Below are 15,836 nucleotides of genomic sequence, written 5' to 3'. Positions count from 1 at the left end.
ACGGGATCGACCTCGACACTTTCGTGGAGCCTGCCAGTCCTAGTGCCAGTCGTGACGACGCTTAAAAAACTTTACCTCGGTATGTTGAGTGGTACTTGTATCAAACTTTGGCCACTGCTGTTGCCCGTCACATTCGTGGTTCGGTGTGGATAAGCTCGATCTACACCGAACCAAGTATCTTTAAACCAACTTTGAATTTGAATCGAATATTTTGCTCTTCTTTTGCCAAATAATTCTTGACATGATTTTGGCTCGTGGTTTCTGTTTGGCGTTTCTTGGTGAAGCCGGTGGCAAACATGCGGAGCATGTAATTGTCGGTTGTCTTGACATCTGCATGAGCCTCAATGAGGGTCTGCTAAGCCTCCGAGTGGATCTCTAGGATACATTCGAAGGGAGTTCTTTACTTAGGCGATTCGTTATCGCAGCTAAGTCTTAAAGTGCGACTGTCAGGTTGAACTTGGAGCGAGTTGCTACTCATGTAATTGTAAGTTGTCTTGACATCTACATGAGCCTCAATGAGGGTCTGCTACTCATTTAATTGTCAGCTGTCTTGACATCTACATGAGCCTCAATGAGGGTATGCTAACCTCCGAGTGGATCTCTAAGATACACTCGAAGGAAGCTTTTTTCTTAAGCGATTCTTGATCGCAGCTAAGTCGATATGCGAGTGCGACGTTTAGAGCACACTCAGAGAAAGTTGTGGTTTAGGCGATTCTGGATCGCAACTAAGTCCGTGAGTGTGACGTTTTAGTGCACACTCGGAGAAAGTTTGTACATAGGCGATTCTTGATTGCAACTAAGTCCCGGAGTGTGACGTTTAGTGCACACTCGGAGAAAGATGGTACTTAGGCGATTCTGGATCGCAGCTAAGTCCCCGAGTGCGACGTTTAGTGCACACTCGGAGAAAGTTTGTACTTAGGCGATTCTAGATCACAGCTAAGTCCCCGAGTGCGACGTGTAGTGCACACTCGGAGAAAGTTGGTACTTAGGCGATTCTTGATCGCAGCTAAGTCCCCGAGTGCGACGTTTAGTGCACACTCGGAGAAAGTTTGTACTTAGGCGATTCTGGATCACAGCTAAGTCTCCGAGTGCGACGTTTAGTGCACACTCGGAGAAGGTTTGTACTTAGGCGATTCTTGATCGCAGCTAAGTCCCCGAGTGCGACGTTTAGTGCACACTCGGAGAAAGTTTGTACTTAGGCGATTCTGGATCGCAGCTAAGTCCCAGAGTGCGACGTTTAGTGCACACTTGGAGAAGGGTTTTTTTTTTTGAGACCGGAGTCTGCGAATGCGGAAGAATTTTGCATCTGCAAAAACTCAATCTGCTTTGTATTACTTCAACGATACTTGTTCTTTACATTACTTCAGTCGACGGTCACGTGTAGAAGCGCTTCAGGAGATCTCGGATCCATGCTCTCGGCTCGTCCGTTTCCCTGTCGAGGTTGTAGAGTCGATATGCTCCGTTGTTGAGCACCTTGGAGATGATGAAGGGTCCTTCCCAGGCGGGAGCCAACTTGTGAGGTCTCTGCTGATCCACTCGGAGCACCAGGTCGCCTGCTTGGAATGTACCACTCCTGACGTGTCGCGCGTGAAAGTGCCGCAGATCTTATTGATAAATGGTTGAGCGAGTCAGTGCCATCTCGCGCTCCTCCTCTAGAAGATCCACTCTGTCTTGCCTTGCTTGCTCTGCTTCAGCTTCGGAGAAGAGTTCAACTCGTGGAGCGTTGTGAAGCAAGTCACCCGGAAGGACTGCCTCTGCTCCGTAAACGAGGAAGAAAGGGGATCGCCCTGTAGATCTATTTGGGGTTTTGCGGAGACCCCACAGCACCGAAGGCAGATCAGTGACCCATGCGCCGGCAGCATGTCGCACTTCTCGCAAGAGTCGAGGTTTCAACCCTTGAAGAATAAGTCCATTCGCCCGCTCTGCTTGCCCGTTTATTTGGGGATGTGCCACAGATGCAAAATCCACTCGGATACCTTGGCCTGTACAGAAACCTTTGAATCTGTCCGAGTCAAAGTTTGTGCCATTGTCAGTGATTATGCTGTGCGGTACCCCGAATCTGGAGATGATGTCCCTGACAAACTTGATGGCCTTAAGGGCGTCGAGCTTCTTGATGGGCTTGGCTTCAATCCACTTTGTGAACTTGTCGACTAGCACCAACAGATGTGTGAATCCCCGTTGGCCTCTCCTGAATGGACCGACTGTATCTAATCCCCACACTGCAAACGGCCAAACAAGAGGGATTGTCTTCAGCGCAGATGTTGGCTTGTGGGACTTGTTAGAGTAGAACTGACAGCCTTCGCATCGGTCGACCATATCCTTTGCCATTTCATTCGCCTGCAACCAGAAGAAGCCAGCTCTGAATGCTTTGGCGACGATTGCCCTTTAGGAGGCGTGATGACCGCAGGTTCCCGAGTGAATTTCTTCTAGGATTAACTGTCCCTCCTCAGGGGAGATGCATCGTTGACAGACGCCTGAAACGCTTTCCTTGTACAACTGGCCATCAATGACAGTGCACGACTTTGACCTGCGGACGATCTGTCTGGCTTGGACTTCGTCTTATGGTAATTCTTGCCTCAGGATGTATGCAATGAACGGCACAGTCCAATCGGGGATGATAGCAAGAATCTCCGTGATCAAATAAACCACAGCAGGGACTTCGACTTCAGTCAGATCTGTCGAGCTCATTGGTTGTACTCGTTCCTGTGTGAAAGGATCTTCTTGAACTGAGGGAAGGTGAAGGTGCTCGAGGCAGACGTCACTCGGGACTGGTCTTCGAGTGGATCCAAGTTTCGCCAATTCATCAGTTGCTTGGTTTTTCAGTCGTGGAACATGGTGGAGTTCCAGACCTTCAAACTTTTTCTCGATCTTCCTCACTGCATTGCAGTATGTGGTCATGGTGGGGTTCCTTACGTCCCACTCCTTCATCACTTGATTAACTACCAAATCTGAATCGCCGTAGACCATCAGGCGACGGACGCCGACTGCGATGTCCATGCGCAATCCATAATGGAGAGCCTCATACTCTGCCTCATTTTTGGAGGAATCGAAGTGTATCTGCAACACATACTTGAGTTTGTCACCCTTTGGCGATATGATCACAACGCCAGCGCCGGAGACATTCAACATCTTGGACCCATCGAAGAACATTGTCCAATGAGCCGAGTAGATGTGGGTCGGTTGCTGTTGTTCTACCCATTCTGCTATGAAGTCAGCCAGAGCTTGAGACTTTATAGCTTTCTTGGCCTCGAACTTGATGTCGCAGTATAACATCTCCATTGCCCACTTCGCCACTCGGCCCGATGCATCCCGATTGTGGAGGATTTCCGACAATGGAGCATCAGAAACGACAAACATCGAGTGGTCTTGGAAATAATGAGCCACCTTCTTCGCAGTCATGTAAATCCCGTAGATAAGTTTTTGATAGTGGGGATACCTCTGCTTGGAAGGAGTCAGGACTTCGGAGACATAATACACTGGCCGCTGAACCTTGTATGCTTTGCCTTCTTCTTCGCGTTCGACTGTGAGAACAGTGCTGACGACTTGATTTGTAGCCGTGATGTACAAAAGAAGGGGTTCTATACTGAGCGGAGCAGTAAGAACTGGCTGGGTGGAATGTAGAACTTTGAGGTCGTCGAATGCGATTTGGGCTTCGTCTGTCCACTCGAATGTATCTGATTTCTTCATGAGTCGGTACAGAGGAAGTGCCTTCTCGCCGAGTCAACTGATAAACCTGCTCAAAGCCACTAGGCAACCTGTGAGACTTTGAACATCGTGTATTCTGACCTCCCACTCCATTCGGACGATGGTCCCGATCTTTTCGGGGTTGACATCGATCCCTCGTTCGGAAACGAAGAAACCGAGTAACTTTCCGCTGGGAACACCGAATCAATACTTGGCTGCGTTGAGCTTGATATCGTACCTACGAAGGTTGGGGAATGTTTCTGCCAAGTCAGTCAGCAGGTCGGAACCTTTGCGTGACTTGACTATGATATCATCCATATACGCCTCCACATTTCGACCGATCTGGTCAAGGAGGTATTTTTGGGTCATGCGCATAAAGGTTGCTCCTGCATTCTTCAAACCAAATGGCATAGTGATGTAGTAGAAGCACCCGAATGGGGTGATGAAGGCTCTTTTTAATTCATCGGGGCCATACAGACGGATCTGATGATAGCCCGAGTAGGCATCAAGGAATGACAAATGCTCGCAACCCGCAGTAGAATCCACAATTTGATCGATGCGGGGAAGCGGGAAATGGTCTTTCGGGCAGACCTTATTGAGATGCTTGAAGTCGATGCACATTCGGAGAGACTTGTCCTTCTTGGGCACCATGACAACATTGGCGAGCCACTCGGAGTGGTGTACCTCGCGAATGAAGTTGGCTACCAAATGCTTAGCCACCTCTTCTCCGATTGCCTTCCTCTTGTGCGCGGGGGACCGACGCAGGCGTTCTCGGACAGGCCGAGCAGCAGGATCCACATGCATTCGGTGCTTAGCCAACTCCCTGGGTACACCTAGCATGTCATCGGGCTTCCATGCGAAAATGTCCCAGTTCTCACGGGGGAATTGGATGAGCACGGCTTCCTATTTAGGATCGAGGGTGGTGGAGTTGTTCGTCGGGGCAGCGGCGTCGTCTGTCGGGTGGATGCTGACCTTCTTCGTTTCTCCCGCCGACTGGAATGCGGATTCCGAAGCTGGCTTCTTCGAACGCATCAACTCAGCGGGGTCGACTGTCTTCTTCTACTCGTCAAGCTCGAGGACAGCCATCTGCCGATCGGCGATCCTCGATCCCTGCAGCAGATACTCCCCGACCCACTGACGATTGCCTGTGATAGTGATCACACCTTTTGGGCCTGGCATCTTCATCTTCAGGTACACGTAACATGGACGGGCCATGGAAAGCGAATACGCCGGGCGGCCCAGAATCGCGTGGTACGCACTCTGGAAGTCCACCACCTCGAACGTCAGTTTTTCATTGCAGAAGTATTGTCGGAGCCGAAGACGACGTCCAACGCGATCTGGCCGAGTGACTTGGCCTTTCGTCCAGGGACGACTCCATGGAACTGCATGCTCCTCTCGCTATGTTTGGACATCGGAATGCCCATCCCCTTGAGAGTGTCAGCGTACATGATGTTCAAGCCGCTCCTGCCGTCTCTGAGGACTTTGTGCAGTCGGACTCCTTCCACCACCGGGTCGACGACCAGGGCCTGCCTCCCTGGGGTGGGTACGTCTGCTGGATGATCTGACTGGTCAAAGGTGATCGCAGTCTGAGACCATTTGAGGAACGTGGGGTTGGTCGGGGTGGCCATGTTCACCTCCCTGTTCACGAACTTCAGTCGACTCCTGCTTTCAACGTCAGCAAAAATCATCAGTGTGGCATGGACTTGGGGGAACGGATCCTCCTTGTCCTGCTCATCCTGTTCATTGTCCTTTTCACTCGGCTGCCCTTCGCCGAACCCCTGGATCAGGAGGCGACATTCCCGAGTGGTATGCTTCTGAAATATGGCGTTGCCCTCTTCATCCATCTTGGTGTGGATTGGACATGGCTGGTCCAGGATGTGTTTCCGAACTGCTTCTTCTTGAGGGTGAACTGAGCCTTCCCCTTGCCCTTGAACTTGGCATTGGTAACTGCTGCCGCCTCTGCCTGCGGAGTGGACGGAGCTTTGTGCTTCTGCTTCCGAGTGTTGTTCCCATCTCCGTCGGCGACTGCCTTGTGCTTGCTGCTGCGAATGCGGTCCTCTTCTTCGCCATTTGCATAGCTTGCTGCTATCTCCATCATCTTGCTCATGGAGATGTCGCCTGTCCGACCGTACTTCAGGTACAGATCTCTGTACCGCACGCCTGCCTTGAAGGCACAGACTGGTTGGTGCTCTGTGACATTCTCCACCGTGTGGTAGAGGGTTGTCCAACGCTGGATCAAATCGCGCAGGGGCTCATTCTGCTTCTGGACACAGTGCTGGAGCTCCATGAGACCAGCAGGGCGTTTGCACGTCCCCTCGAAGGTCCTAATGAAGACTCGGGCCAGATCTGCCCAACTGTAGATGCTTGAAGGAGCCAACTGGTTCACCCACGCTCGAGCCGAGCCGTCGAGCATCAGGGGGAGATGTTTCATGGTGACCTGGTCGTCTCCACCGCCGATCTGGACTGCCACTCGGTAGTCGTCCAGCCACGTTTCTGGCTTGGATTCTCCTGTAAACTTGCTGATCCCCGTCGCCAATCGGAAGTTGGGAGGGATGTCAGCTGAACGGATGGCCCGACTGAAACACTCGGGGCCAGAGACGATGGTCCTGCTTCGACTCAGACGATCTCCATCGTGACCATCATGGTGGGCTCGGCCTCTGTCGACCCTCCTCTGGGCGATGTATCCTCTTGCATCGGGCCTTGGATCATAAGTGTCACCGACCGAACGCCGATCATCATGATGTCGGGGTCCGTAGGGCCCACCCCGCGGAGGGGTGCGTGAACGGTGACGACCTTCGCGATTCATGGAACGGTTGCCTCCCGTGTGTCGCTGACGAGAACCGGGGCTGTGAACTGACCGATGCGTGTTCGCGCGAACAGAACTATTGTGGATCCTGTTGTGCGACTGGGAGACCGCCGAATTTTGCTTCTGCGCCGTGTGCAGCAGGGCACAGATCTACTCGATCCCTCTGCCAGCCTCTGAATCAGTCGGCTGGAGGGAATCGGCTATTTTGGCGGCGGCAGCCAGGTTGAGGACGGGTGAGCGGAACACCTCCACGTTACTCTGACGAGTGCGCCGACTAGCAAAACGGCGGGGCTGACGGCGAGCGCCGGTTGTTTCGCCGACCTCGTGCTCGTTCTGGCCGGTTTGGCGGGGACTTCCATGAGAGTTGGCCATGTGCACTTCGGCTGCAGGCCAGCGACCCAAGTACTCGGAAGAAAACTCAGTCGGAACTGAGTCCGAACGCTGGGACAGCGGCGCAACTACAACCGACTCGAGTACCGCCACTTGTAAAGACGCGCTCTGGCGCGCCTGGGCGTGTTGCACCCAACGCTGGAGCCGCCGATGGCGAGACCGCTTGTTGCGGCACGTGACGGGGGCGAAGGTCGACACCGGAGCCGACTGCTGGAGAAGAAGGATGCCGCGGGCGCCGGCAATGAAGTGCGTAGCCCCGCGACTAGGGAGCGCCTCGTCGTCGAGAGGAGCATCCCGAAGCCATGCCGAATTGTCGACGATGAAGGACAGAGCGCCGAAGAGGATCTCATGACCCATGCACAAATCTCCACCAGACGACATGATGAAAAGATGTAGTCGCAAACTCGCCAAAAGTCGCTTAGACGCCTGCCCCATGGTGGGCGCCAACTGTCGTGGGTATAAGTCTGACAGTAGATGTGTAGGGTACGAAAGGATGGCAGAGCCTTAGCTACGGCGAGGTTGTATGAGTTCAGGCCCCTCTATGGTGGAGGTAAAAGCCCTACGTCTCAGTTCTCTTGGGAGCTTGATGTCGAGTGGAATATGGATTACACTGAATTGCTAACCCCTGCATCAGTGGGGAAGGGCGACTTATATAGAGTGCGTTGCCCTTCACAACGGTTCGGTGCACAGGGGTGGAGTAGTGGCGATTAAATGTCTACGTTACAGGTAATGTATGCCTTAAATGCTAATAAAGGTACATGAAAACGTATGACCGTTGCCCTCTAGGGGGGTTACGATGTACAGAGTGGAATCTAGTCGGTAAGTTTAATACGCTCCGAATGCTCATCTCCGACTGGATGATGGGGGAATCGTCGCCGACTGGATGATGGGAAGTCCTTAATTCAGTCGGAACTGACTAACAGCCTTGTCCCTTATGAAGGGTAGTCCTTGGGTAGGACCTATAGGGCAGGCCTATGACCCTACCCTAGGACTATAACCCCATCAGATAATAAACGATTATCTTGATACATGAATTATAATAATAACTTATTTATCATTGCCTCTAGGGCATAATTCCAACATCTTCATTGTTCCTGAGTAATCTCATCGTAGGCTTGCTGGACGATGATGGTTTGGATGAGTTCTATCATGTAATTAAGTTAGTTTTGATGGGGATTGATCCCTAGTATCCACTATGTTCTGAGATTGATGTTGCTACTACTTTGCCATGCTTAATGCTTGTCACTAGGTCCCGAGTGCCATGATTTCAGATCTGAACCCATTATGTTCTCGTCAATATATGTGTGTTCTTGATCCTATCTTGCAAGTTGTAGTCACCTACTATGTGTTATGTCCCGGCAACCCACTACAAGGAATATGCTAATACACGACGCTATTTTATCGTCGCTACATCATCACGGTTTTCAATTTACGACGATCTCACGACGAAAAACCAAGCGTCGAAAACGGAGCGTCACAAATGAACAGCAATGATGTTTTGATCAAAATCGTCGTAACTTTTACGACGATTCCTGGATTGTCGTAACCTTTACGACGATCCTAAATCGTCGTTGGGAATCAAACCCATTCCTACGTGGCAGTCCTATGTGGCAAAATTACGACGAAATCCAAACATCATGGTTGAAATCAGCCAACCCATTTCAATTGATCACATGGGCTGATTTTATTTTTTTGGGCTTTTTCTTATTGGGCTTATTTTTGGGCCTTAACCTATTTACACCCACTTCTAGTATTTTTTTCGAATTTTTTTGTATCATTATAATTTGGGCCCTGGCCTTTTAGTGCCCAAATACATTTGGTTCAGTTTTAGTTTTGGCCCTTTTCATTGTTGAATTCAGGAACTTTTTTTTCTTCTATGCTATCAATGGTTCTATAAATAAGAGCCCATAAAACTTTGAATCCCATACACATAAATCTAAATCATCTCTAAATAACGGCCCATACCACAAAATCTGAAGCACATTTCAAGATTTGATAATATAGCCAAAATCTATAGCACAACCAACTAAGAAAGCTGTAGTATAATCTGGTACAAAATTACACAACCAAGTGTACAAAATAAGACTAATAAAGAAGACTTTCAGTGTTATCAGTGTTATCAAGATCACCGATTGATGCACGGGTTAGATAAGCACGATATACTTCTTCATGGAGAGGCTTGTTCTTAGGATGTTGCATGACAGCCATATAGCTTGGTGCGTCTAGTGTGATCATCCAAGGTCCATTTTCAGCTGAAGCATTTTCATGACCCTAATAAAAAAGTGAGTTAATACCACTATTGATACAAAAACTTGTAATGGTAGGAACAAAATCATACAAGAACTAAAAAAACCCAAAGAAATGGTCCTTCAACTTATCCAACAAAACATTTACATACAATTCCGTTAAATATGACACACGCTGTCTACTTTATGTTAACCACAATTGCAGCAAAAGTATTGAAATGGACACCAAAACATAGCAAAAACATAACTACCATCATCATAGTATGAGGAGACAATTGAAACCAACATCACAAGATCAGAACACTAAACAATCATCTCAATGGCCAGAAGACCATCAACACATATCATAACAAATCATCGGTTCAGTGGCCTGAGCAGAACATAGTGTGGACATAGCTCGGACTCTAGTTCCAAGAGTAGAAAGAGGAATGAGAGACCAGGGACTCACCTTAGTTGTAGCCCAGAACATAGTCATGGGAGCACAAATCATCACATCGTGTACGGACTGCTGGATGGTCTCAATGTTGAGCCCCGTCAACATTAGAGCCAACTCCAACTGCCCTTGAGCTTGTCAGGTTCCCTCAACCTATAAGAACCATGAGTTATGAGTTTTCTCTTTTTTTCATTACCAATGCTCTCAAGAATTATAGGTCCTAGATATGTAAATGAACATGTGGAAAGTAATAAATAAGAACTCATTGGTTTGCATCTTCAAGGAAACACTAGTTCAACTTGAGGCTGCTATTACAAAAGAAAAATGATGGTGGAACTAGTATTCAGAGGCTGATGGCTTATTACCGGTGAAGAGCTTGAAGTAACAAAAGAAAAGAGTGTGATGATTATCTATAAGGACAATCTATAAGGACTATCATCATGAATCATGGCGCATGTGTTGTGATCTTCAATAAAATTAAATTTGGACACGCTGGTTTATTCTGAATATACAGAACTATAAGTTGAAAGTAATTACTAACTGTGATCGTAACAGGGTTGCATAGTTATAATGTGCCTCGCTCACAAGTAGAACATTTAGTACTACTGAACCTGACTCAAATGAAAATACCTCGTAGTTTTTGTTTTTTAGCTGCTCAAGGAATGGAGATTTCTCTAGTTGTTCCTTGCTGCTTATTGTAAGGTAGAATATGTCCTTCTGCCCTGACTTCATCCTTGAAATATATTCATCAAGGGAGACAAGTTTACCATCTGACTTGGAACTGAAACAGACAAAAGATCAATTATGTGCCCGAGTGTTTAGAACTACAACATGAATAATACTTGAATACAGAATACATGACAAACCTCTCAAATCTGAGAAGCTTCGCAAGACGGTTGATGTTTGTTGCATCTTCAATGATTCCCAGCTTGACTGATTTGCCAAACTCATTCCAGGACTTGCCAGCATCTACACATTGTAGAACAAAATGTTTAGGAACAAAATAAAAGTAAATCTAATAGCAAAGTATTAAAAAACAAAGTATTAAAAACTATAGTAATTTAGTTGACAGGTACACAATACCATGATTTTAATTTAACAGAGTGGGGGATACTGCTTGCATATGCCCTTTCCATTGTCTACACCCTTCCAATTGGAATCATCAAAGCAATAACCAACCAGGTACATATGGACAGATCCAAACATGAATTAATTAAGATGGATATTATATGTCTTACAGTTCTAGGAGCAACAAGCAGCTTAACTATTTTTACATCACAGACTCCAGGTTTGAATATCATCGCTGAGTACATCATGGGTTACTTATATCTTGGACGACCTATTGCAAACATGTGTTTCAAGGTATAAGGCTACGCTGCCCCACGTCAAGCTCTAGCATTTCTGCAAGATTTTAAGTTGGGCCACTACATGAAGATTCGCCCAAGGACCATGTTTATGGCTCAGGTCAGCTAGTACACTAGTCACATGAACGAACAATGACTGTTACTTGTCCAAGATATATAATCACATCTAATTTTCCCATTGTTTGTATCAATTGTGTCCTTAGCTAAATGTGAAGCTATTGAAAATAACAGGTTGTAGGCACTTTGATATCAGCATTTGTGTACCTTGGAACAACATGGTGGATGATGCACACAATCCCCAATATATGCAACACCTAGCTCCTCCCAGCAGGCAGCCCTTGCACCTGGCCCTACGACCATTTATTCTACGATGCATCAGTCATATGGGGCCTTATCAGCCCACGCAGAATATTTGGCTATTTAGGAACTTACTCTATTGTGAACTTGTTCTTTTTGGGTGGTGTCGTTGCTCCCCTCCTTGCCTCTCTTGCACACAAGGCATTCCCAGGACAAAAATGGATCTTACTTGTCAATATGCCTGTGCTGCTCGATGGAATCAGTCATGTGCCTCCTGCCACTGCAGTCAACTACACGGCGTGGATAAGCGTTGCATTTTTTTCAGGCTATGTTGTCTATAAGTAACCGCCACACCATGTGATTGGAAGCATCACCGAGGTAGATTATTACTAGTGTTGCCATGTGCACCAGCTAGACAGAGTGAATGCACTAAACAATGCACTTACAGCAAACGGATCGAACACGGTGCTAGAAAGGCAAGGAAATTACAGATTTGCCAATATGAAGGCGATTTATGACCGTGAGTCGGCACATCCTAGTGTATAAACTCAGATGCGGCTATGTGAGAGATCACACCATAAGCTCATCTCCCATTGATCCTTACAACTTGTAATACTTTTAGAAGAAACGTAGTCCTGTCTCCTGTGTAACCACCATGGATTGTTGCCGATTGTGTTATTGAGAGATTCAGAGTTGCTTGTTCTTTTGCCGATTTTTTATGTACTCGTGCGAGGCCGATGCACCAGCAGCAGTTGCCATCGAACAAAGCCAAGCGCTTGAACAAAAGGAGACTGGCTGTTGGTGGACACACACGGGACAGGCTTGCTAGATACTGACCTAACAGTACTTAAACAACCAGTTCTGTTGTCAAGTGCTTTAATCCTGCTTACTTTTGATAAGATAATCCAAGGAGGAACTGATGGATCAAATTGTGCGCTTTCGATTAAGATAGTGAAATGTTGACCCAAAGACAATCGTAAAAAGGTTACTGGTATGGGCGATGAGGGGCCGATAAATCTAAGCGAACATACAAGGACAGACAGATGTGCACAACAAATGGATGCAGCACCAGATCTGATCTTATCTGATTAAAACGCTTGCCCGCCTTAACTGTGGAGGTTAACAGAAAAATAATGCAGGGAGGAGTACTAAAGACAACAGTAACAAAGATGCCGCGGCAAGGACATAGCAGAGCAAAGCGAGCGAGAAAGAGAAGGATGATGGTGGCCCAGCCAAGAAAGTTTGGCCCCCATCATGATCTCGACCAGGCATGCGTTTGAGTTTGACAAGGCAACATCGATATGGGTGAGACACCCAACTCTTGTAGGGGCTTTTGCAGAATTCTTCCAGAACAAACTGAAACCAATGGGTATCAGCAATGTGTAACCTCTGTACAGGAAGTAAAATTACCTGAACACCAATCTTCCTCCAGCATTTCTCAATCTTGTAGACCCCATCATACCTCACACCACATTCATGAGCATATGATGAACGCTTCTCTTTGTGAGACATTTTTAAGATAAGTGTGGTCAAGCATAAATTCACGAACAAGATGACATAAATAACAAATATCAGCAGTACAATGTGTGGTCTCCATATATGCAGCAACATGTAACAATGAAAAACAAATCAAAGTGAGGCAATAATGAACAGCATTAACACTGTAAAGCAAACAACATCATATCCACTAAATATTATACTTATTAAATGCTTTGAGAAAATTTTATGGTATAAAAGAACATATCGCACGACCCTGATAGGGTAGCCCTTCTGGCAACTAAGACGCAGAGCATCATTCATCTTATCGAATTTATGATTAGAAGATTGCTCCTTGTTTGTTCGCTTGTTCCCACTTAGATCTCTTCCTCCACTGCCAGTACAAATTACTTATATGAGTAAGTGCTCATATGTAGGATCAGACACAATTTTACAAAGATAGCAAGTGGATATACAGTAAACTTCCAAGTATGCAGCATCATACCTTCCAGTACACAGGAACCACTCTCCATGGTCCTCATCGTCTATGTAACCACCTGAGAGCGCTACTGACTCAGCACCATGTTCGGATTGGCCAGCAATACCAACCACATGATTCAGGATTCAACCAGGACAAGCCTGTGATTATACTAGCAGCAGAGCGGGTATGGATTTAGTCATGGGCATTTATTAATTTGATCAAAACTGACGGCGGAGATCACGGGAGGGGATGGGGGGATTGAGCAGTGCTCATGGTAACGGGGCGCTCGGGGAGCTTCATGCAGAAGACGCAACTGAAGTTCTTGCCGCCGATCTCGAGCGCGTTGTCCTCGTCGTCTTCGTCCTGTTCCTCGTCGTCGTCATCGTCCCAACCGCCGGCGGCACCGCTCTTCCTGTCGAGCAGCTTCTGGCGGCGCCGCGACTTGTCCTACTCGGAGAAGGTGGCGTCGGCCTTGATCTCGCGGATGGCGGCGAGGAGGCCGCTCCCACCGCCGGCGCCCCCGGGGGCCGTGGTGGGGGCAGGCGCCGGGGCGGACGAGTGGGAAGCGCCCTCGCCGCCACAGTCGGGGCAGGCCCAGCCGGCCGCGTCGGTGAGCGCGGGGGGCTTCGAGAGGCATGGGGAGTTCCACGGCATCGCGCAGGTCGCGCACCGTAGTGGCCACCTCTGGCGGTGCCGCCGCGCGGCACACCATGCACACCACGTCCCCGTCGCACCGCAGGTCGGGCATCTCGATCCTCCTCTTCGTTGGCGGCGGCGACGGGCGGGCCTCGTCGCCATGTGCACGAGCTAGGGTTTCAGTTGCGGGTGAGAGATGTGGAGGTTGGACTCGGCGGCTGGGGAGAGGAGAGGGTTGGTTGTGCCGGGAGTGGGGCAGAGGTCAAAGGCCGGTAGGTCATCGGTGGGGGTTGGTCGCCGCCGGCTGGTTGGGTGGATCTGGGATTCGGGGGGAGGATGAATACACAACAAAGGAGGTCGTGCTAGTACGTGAGGAGCGAAGCCTAGGGTTTGGTGAGGCGGTGGGTTGGATGGACGGATGGATGAATGTTTGACACATCATCGATCCATGCCATAGCAGATTCCACCATATTTTTTTGTTTTTTGTTTGTTTTTCTTATATTTTATCCTCTTATAGTTTGTTATAATGACCCAATATTGTCCACATGTGTGTATGTTGGTATGACAAACAACGTTGTCAAAGAGATTTTACATTTTTTTACACAAAAAACTTTGTTTATTTTTAAAGTGCGAGATAATAGGTTTTTTGTAAAGAACCTACCAAATATTTGTTTTAAAAATGTAGTAACTCATTTAAAAAAATATTAGACCATATATTATGTACAATATAAAATATTATGACACACCACAAACCAGACCTTTAGCAAGCATGGAGGATAAAACATCAACCCAATATAAAAGTAAGATGAAAAAATAGCCCAACAGAAAAATGATATAAAAAACAGTTTAATACATGGATGAGGTGGGATAGAATGGACCCACGAGTGACATGTCAACATAGTAAGAACATGTTACGACATTTTTAAAATCGTCGTAAAAGTTATGACGATCTCATCTTACGCGATTACGACGTTTTTGACTCACATCGTCGTAATTTATATGTAGATTTGATCCCCTCAAACGGTTTACGACAATCTCGGATGAAATCGTCATAGATATATGATGAATTCGTAAACGACGTCTTACAAAACGTCATGTATGAGCATATTGCTTGTAGTGACCACGGAGTGACAATAGCCAGAACCACTCCCGGAGATGACCATAGTATGATGAGTACATGTATTCACTAAGTGCTAATACTTTGTTCCGGTTCTCTATTAAAGGAGAACCTTAATATCCCGTAGTTTCCACTTGGACCCTGCTCCCACAGGAGGGATGGACAATAGATGTCATGCAAGTTCTTTTCCCTAAGCACGTATGACTACATATGGAATACATGCCTACATTACATTGACGAACTAGAGCTAGTTACTTATCTCCCCGTGTTATAATTGTTGCATGACGAATGTCATCCGACATAATTATCCATCACCGATCCAATGCCTACGAGTTTTTCCTACTAGTCCTTGCTACGTTACTTTGCCGCTATTTTTGTCACTTCTGCTACTGTTACCATTGCTACTGTTGCTATCACACTACTTTCCTACTAATACTTTGCTGCAGATACTAAGTCTTTCAGGTGTGGTTGAATTGACAACTCAACTGCTAATACTCAAGAATATTCTTTGGCTTCCCCTTGTGTCGAATCAACAAATTTGGGTTGAATACTCTACCCTCGAAAACTGTTGCGATTCCCTATACTTGTGAGTTATCAAGACTATTTTCTGGCGCCGCTGCCGGGGAGGCCTAGCTCTATTCTGTGAGTCACTTGGGATTTACATCTGTTGATCACTATGAGGAATCTGAGAGATCCAAAAACAGGTAAGGAACTGCCATCTAGCTCTACACTTGATTCACCTTCAGTTATGAGTAAGTTTGCGACACCACCTCCTGCTAGAAATTTTCATGTGTCGCCTATGCTTGATGATGCTACTTATGCTATCCATGATGCTTGTGATGATTCTTTGCTTGATACTGCTTTGCCACTAGGTGCATTCCTTGATGCATAAATTGCTAGAGTTGT

General features: G+C 47.3%; 2 pseudogenes; one reads left to right on the top strand and one right to left on the bottom strand.

Annotated features, from left to right (window-relative positions):
- The window catches only part of LOC123450395, a 108,744-nt pseudogene extending 97,179 nt beyond the window's left edge, over positions 1-11,565 (top strand).
- A 579-nt stretch (positions 11,566-12,144) lies between these two features.
- On the bottom strand, positions 12,145-13,925 carry LOC123450394 (annotated as a pseudogene).
- Positions 13,926-15,836: the final 1,911 nt, after the last annotated feature.

Source organism: Hordeum vulgare, chromosome 4H (assembly GCF_904849725.1).
Source record: "Hordeum vulgare subsp. vulgare chromosome 4H, MorexV3_pseudomolecules_assembly, whole genome shotgun sequence".
Taxonomy (NCBI): domain Eukaryota; kingdom Viridiplantae; phylum Streptophyta; class Magnoliopsida; order Poales; family Poaceae; genus Hordeum; species Hordeum vulgare.
The sequence above is the reverse complement of the archived record's forward strand: the minus strand, read 5'-3'. Positions and strand labels throughout refer to the sequence as shown.